This window comes from Oryza sativa, chromosome 3, assembly GCF_034140825.1.
Source record: "Oryza sativa Japonica Group chromosome 3, ASM3414082v1".
NCBI lineage: Eukaryota > Viridiplantae > Streptophyta > Magnoliopsida > Poales > Poaceae > Oryza > Oryza sativa.
The window spans coordinates 25,745,489-25,751,660 of NC_089037.1; the positions used below are offsets into that span (position 1 = coordinate 25,745,489).

The 6,172-nt window shown below is 54.1% G+C and overlaps 1 pseudogene; it reads left to right on the forward strand.

Moving 5' to 3' along the window:
- The first annotated feature begins 200 nt into the window (after nt 1-200).
- LOC9270700 (receptor like protein 29-like) lies at nt 201-3,674 on the forward strand (annotated as a pseudogene).
- Nucleotides 3,675-6,172: the final 2,498 nt, after the last annotated feature.

Genomic DNA, 6,172 nt, shown 5'->3' on the forward strand with positions numbered 1-6,172 from the left:
AGTAAACAGACTCCACCTCCTAGCACGGAAAATGACGCTACCCATTAATGCGTGTTAATTAAGTATTAGCCTAAAAAACTTAAAAATGGATTAATATGATTTTTTAAAGCAACTTTTCTATAGATAACTTTTTAATAAACATATTGTTTAAGAATTTAAAACACGTGCGCGCGGAAAAGATGAAGGTGGGTTGGGAAAGAAAGGGGAATAACACAACCTTACATGTGTGTCCCACGGTTATATCGGAGAACTTAAATAGAGAGTTTCTTGGAGCATAAAAAAATGAAGAGTCAAATTTATAAAGAGCTAGTCAAACAAATATTTAGAGAGACAGATTTATGCCAAGTCTTTGGGAAATGCTATTTGACACGAGATAACGAGACCGAGAACTTATGGTCATCCTTTATCTCCATTAGGGAAGTCATCCCCACGTGCAGCTTTTTCTCGTCATCCCCGCACCATCGACGAGCTAGGCCACCTCCTCCCTCCGCCGGTGCCGGCTCCCCTCCTCTCTTCTCCAGCTCTCCTCTCCTCCCTCCGCCGTCGCCAGCCTCCCCTCCTTCCTCCGCGGGCCTCCCCTCCTCCCTTCGCTGGCGAGAGGACGGAGACGACGCCGCCGCCGCCAGGTAGCAACTCTCCTCTCCTCCTTGTCCGTCTCGATCTAGTCGGATCCGGAGCGGCGGTGTTTGAGGAGGCCGAGGCGGCGGCGTGGATCCAGAGCGGTGATGGCGAGGAGGCCGAGGCGGCGGCGTGGATCCGGAGCGGCGACGGTCGAGGAGGCCGAGGCGGATTGATCTCTCTTCTCCTCCCTTGCCGGCTCCCCTCTCACCTCACCTCTCTGGACGAGCGGCGGCGAAGGTGGAGAAAGAGGAGGCGAAGGTGGAGAAAGAGGAGGAGGCGAGGTCGCGCCGAATCGAAGCAATGACTTCCACAGTGCGAGTTTCCTTCGCCACGCGCCCTCGTTGCAGCGAGAAAACACGTCTCCCAGTTAGGGGGCGAGCGGCCGAGCGAAGGTGCGGGTCTCAGCGCCATGTACGCGTGAATCTGAGCTGGCGCAGTAGGTAACTCCTCCATGTAGAAGAACTGTGAAGGGCCATAGATCCGATCAACAAATCATCCAAACCGTACATTACACAGTACAAAAGGCTACTATACCAAGTAAATCTTCCTTTTTACCATTAGAGAGAGATACACTGTGTGGCAGTATGACTGTGTGTGACACTCTTGAGTGTGGTCGTACTATAAAACCATGAATCCATCTCAGATTCTCAGGTTTGCAAGCCTAGGGTAGACCATCGACCAAATCCAATGGCTGCTTGGCTCGCCTCGCTGACCATCTCCTTCTTCCTCTTCTTCCTCCATGGCGCCATGGCCATGTCCACCGCCGCGCAGCTCGCCGGGGAGGCGCCGCCGGCGTAGCTGCCAAGGTCAGAACTGGCTGCCATCTGTAGGGTGATGGCTGACCTCCTCGGCGACCCGACGTGGCCGCAGCTCCACCGGCGTCCCTGCACGGACACGCCATGGCCGGGACTCCAGTGCGAGCTCGCCCCCGACGACGCCCGCCACCTGCGCGCCACCAGGCTCCACTTCGGCCCCGACGTCGCCACCCCGCCGTGCAGGCCCGGCGCCAGGCTCGCCGCGCCCGTGCTCCTGGGACTCCCCCACCTCAAGACGCTCTCCCTCTTCGGCTGCTTCGTCGTCGCCGACTGTTAGAAATTAATCTTGTTGTTTCTTAATTTCAGCATGTTTATCTATATGCATGTGTGTATTGCATGGCCTGGAGAGCTAGCTATATGTACGTGGGTGCTGCATGGCTTAGTGAGTAGTGGTTGGCAGTGAGTAGTGAGCCAATAAAAAGCCAGGAGATGAGAGCACATGTATGTAGCTTAGTTAGTTAGCCATGCATAATTGTGGGCTAGTGATTAGCCGAGTCTTGCACAAGATTATGAGTAGGATGTGGTCAGTTTGCATGCATGCAGGTTAGTTGGGTGGTGCAAGCAACGACGTCGGCGAGGACTCAGTACTTGTGAAGTTGCGGCCAAGTAAACAGGACGTGGGCGTCGTGTGTGGCTCGAGAAGCGGAACAACCAGCTTCGTGTGTGTATGTGCTGTGTTATAAATAGCTGCTCATTGTAATCATTTAGTTAAGAGAAAAAACCAGTGAAAAGGGCACAAGTTGTTTTGGTGCCGCAAAGCTCCTGTGTGTTTGCTTATGTGTTTGTGTTTCTTCCTCTCTGTTTCTTCCTCTCTGCCTCGTTCAGAAAGTGTAGCCTGTATTCGCGTGAGTTGCTTTGATTCCCAACACCGACGACGATCAGGCCGCCGCCGCCGCCGCCGCCGTCGAGCTCCCGCCGGCGCTCTTCACCAACGCCTCCTCCCTCGAGCAGCTCGTGCTCAAGTCTAACCCCGGCCTCACCGGCCGGATCCCGGCGACGCTGAGCGACCTGAGGAGCCTGCGCGTGCTTAGCCTGTCCCAGAACGGCTTCCGCGGCGAGATCCCGCCGGAGCTCGGCCGCCTCGCCCCGCTGCAGCAGCTCGACCTCAGCTACAACAACCTCACCGGCGAGGTAGGTGTCATGTCACTGAGCTCGTACGACGTGTACATGTCGTGGTGGTGACACGTGTACGTTCGGCGCGCGCAGATTCCGGAGGAGATCGGAGGCATGGAGAGCCTGTCCATCCTGGACCTGAGCTGGAACAGCCTCGCCGGCGGCTTGCCGGCGGCGCTGGGGAGCCTGAGGATGCTGGAGAAGGCCGACCTGAGCCACAACGAGCTCGCCGGGAGGGTGCCGGCGGAGGTCGGGTCGCTGCGGGAGCTGGTGTTCCTGGACCTGAGCCACAACGAGCTCGCCGGGCCGCTGCCGGCGTCGATGGCCGGGCTGGGGAAGCTGCAGTACCTGCTCCTGCAGGAGAACCCCATCGGCACGGCGGTGCCGGCGGCGGTGGTCGGGTCGCTCCGGCGGCTGCAGGTGGTGGGCATGTCCGGGTGCGGCCTGACGGGGCCGATCCCGCGCGGCGCGTTCGCCGCGCTGGCCAGCCTGGCGGCGCTGTCGCTCGACCGGAACAGGCTCGACGGGCCGATCCCGGCGAGCCTCGCCGCGCTGCCGCGGCTGGGGCGGCTCAACCTGAGCCAGAACCGGCTGGCCGGGGAGATCGCGCTGCCGGCGGAGTTCGTGGCGCGGCTGGGCAGGCGCCTCGACGTGCGGGGCAACGACGAGCTGTGCGTCGGCCGGGGAAGGTACGGCGGCGCGCAGGCGAGCTACCTGGGCGCGCCGCCGTGCGCTGCGGCTGGCGGTGGCTCGGGGGCAGCCGTAGGAGGGACGTCGTCGTCTCCGGTGGAGAGCTCCGCCGGCGCCGCGGCGACGGCCGGCCGTGGCTTCCGGGTTTACGGGATCGCTGGGATGTTCGGCGGCATGGTGTACCACCTTCTTACGCTGTCTCTTGTATTCCATTTTATGATACGATATTTTAATTGTTGCAATTAATGAATGGGTCTTAGCCCACTCAAAGATTAATTCTTTAGAAAATCACAAAAGCCCATCTCATGGGATGGCATGCATGTGGAGTTTAGTACCACCTTGCTTATTCTAGGAGAGGGGGACCTCCTTAAAAGGGAGGATGCCCTCCTAGCCACTTGAAGCATGTGTGGTGGAGAGAAGAGGGGAAACACACGCGCTCGCTCGCCTCGCCTGGCCTGGCAGGGCAGGCGGCGCGCGTGCATGACGTACGCGTCGAATGGTCCGAAAAATTGGCTCCTCACCCTTGCGCAGATGCAGCCTCCTTTTGCAGTTTTGTTTTGCTGCAAATGCGCCGTCGCTCGTAGACTACTCCATCCCGCTCGCCGGCGTGCACCAGCGATCGGGAGAGCAGGTCTTCCTTTTGCAGTTTTGTTTTGCTGCAAATGCGCCGTCGCTCGTAGACTACTCCATCCCGCTCGCCGGCGTGCACCAACGATCGGGAGAGCAGGTCTCCGGAACCTCTGCCTTTGACGTCCTGCACCGGGAGAAGGCGGCAATAAGGTTTTTGGGAAGCGCTTCGCGCGACTGCTCCCTGTTCGTTCGCGACGGCTCGCCTTCCTCTTCGCTCGCGTGTTTCGTGCCTTCGTAGACACCTGCGAAAAGTTTCGACCAAGCAGCCGGTCTTTTCGTCACCTCGGTACGTGTTCAATATGTTGCGCATATTTGATCTGTTCATGTTATTCTGCGTAGTTTACATGTGTAGATCTAATGATGCGTTCATGCTAGTTTTCATCTGTAATGTCATGATTTATTTATGGAATAAATTAAATCATTATATGCCCATAATCTCAACAATCCAAAAACCTTATCATAGGCACTGTGATTTTACTATGGCTGGTTTTGCCGATGCACTGAGGCCGGATAAATTCACCGGTGTGCATTTTAAGAGATGGCAGATCAGGGTCACTCTGTCGCTGACAGCTATGAAATGCTTCTGGGTGAGTACTGGCAAACCTGAACGAGTTCTTACTGCTGAACAGCAGAAGCAATTCGAGGAAGCCACTACTCTCTTTGTGGGATGCATTCTTAGCGTTCTTGGCGATCGTCTGGTCGAGATGTATATGCATATGACCGACGCTAAGGAGTTGTGGGATGCACTGAATACTAAATTCGGTGCTACTGATGCTAGCAATAATCTGTATATCATGGAGCAGTTTCATGACTACAAAATGGCTGACAACCGTTCTGTAGTCGAACAGGCTCATGAGATACAAACCATGGCTAAGGAACTCGAACTCCTTAAGTGTGTCTTACCCGACAAATTTGTGGCCGGGTGCATTATTGCAAAACTACCTCCATCTTGGAGGAGTTTCGGTACTGCACTCAAACACAAGAGACAGGAATACTCCGTTGAGGGGTTGATTGCGTCTCTTGATGTTGAGGAGAAAGCTCGGGAAAAAGATGCCGCGTCTAAGGGCGATGGTGGGCAGTCCAGTGCCAATGTTGTGCACAAGGCCCAGAACAAGAGCAAGGGGAAATACAAAGCTCAGCAGACCACCAACTTCAAGAAGCAGAAGAAGAACAACAACAATCCTAATCAGGATGAGAGGACTTGCTTTGTGTGTGGCCAAGTTGGTCATCTGGCTAGGAAGTGTCCACAGCGCAAGGGGATGAAGGCACCTGCAGGGCAGACTTCTAAGTCTGCTAATGTGACCATTGGCAACACTGGAGATGGAAGCGGGTCGCACGGGGTTCCACCGTCCTAATGGGGAATGGGTCACATGCTTCTGTTCATGGTGTTGGCACGGTAGATCTGAAGTTTACTTCGGGAAAGATCGTGCAGCTGAAGAACGTGCAGCATGTCCCTTCTATCGACAGGAATCTTGTTAGTGGCTCCCGTCTGACTAGAGACGGATTTAAGTTGGTTTTTGAGTCTAATAAAGTAGTCGTGTCTAAACATGGATATTTTATTGGTAAAGGTTATGAGTGCGGAGGCCTGTTCCGCTTTTCCCTTTCTGATTTCTGCAATAAGTCTGTGAACCATATTTGTGGCAGTGTGGATGATGAGGCTAATGTTTGGCATTCACGTTTATGTCATATTAATTTTGGCTTGATGTCTCGGCTTTCCAGCATGTGTTTAATTCCTAAGTTTTCCATTGTCAAAGGTTCTAAGTGCCATAGTTGTGTGCAATCGAAGCAACCTCGCAAGCCTCACAAGGCTGCCGAGGAGAGAAACTTGGCACCACTAGAACTCCTACATTCAGATCTTTGTGAAATGAATGGGGTGTTGACGAAGGGTGGAAAACGATATTTCATGACATTGATTGATGATGCTACTAGATTTTGCTATGTGTACTTGTTGAAAACGAAAGACGAGGCTATAGACTATTTTAAAATTTATAAGGCAGAAGTTGAAAATCAACTTGACAGAAAGATAAAAAGGCTTAGGTCTGATCGTGGTGGAGAGTTTTTCTCGAACGAGTTTGACTTATTCTGTGAGGAACATGGCATCATACATGAGAGGACGCCTCCCTATTCTCCCGTCTAATGGGATTGCTGAAAGGAAGAACCGCACACTGACTGACTTGGTGAATGCCATGTTGGACACCGCGGGACTGCCTAAGGCATGGTGGGGGGAGGCATTGTTGACCTCAAATCATGTGTTAAACAGAGTTCCTAACAGAAATAAGGACAAAACACCATATGAGATATGG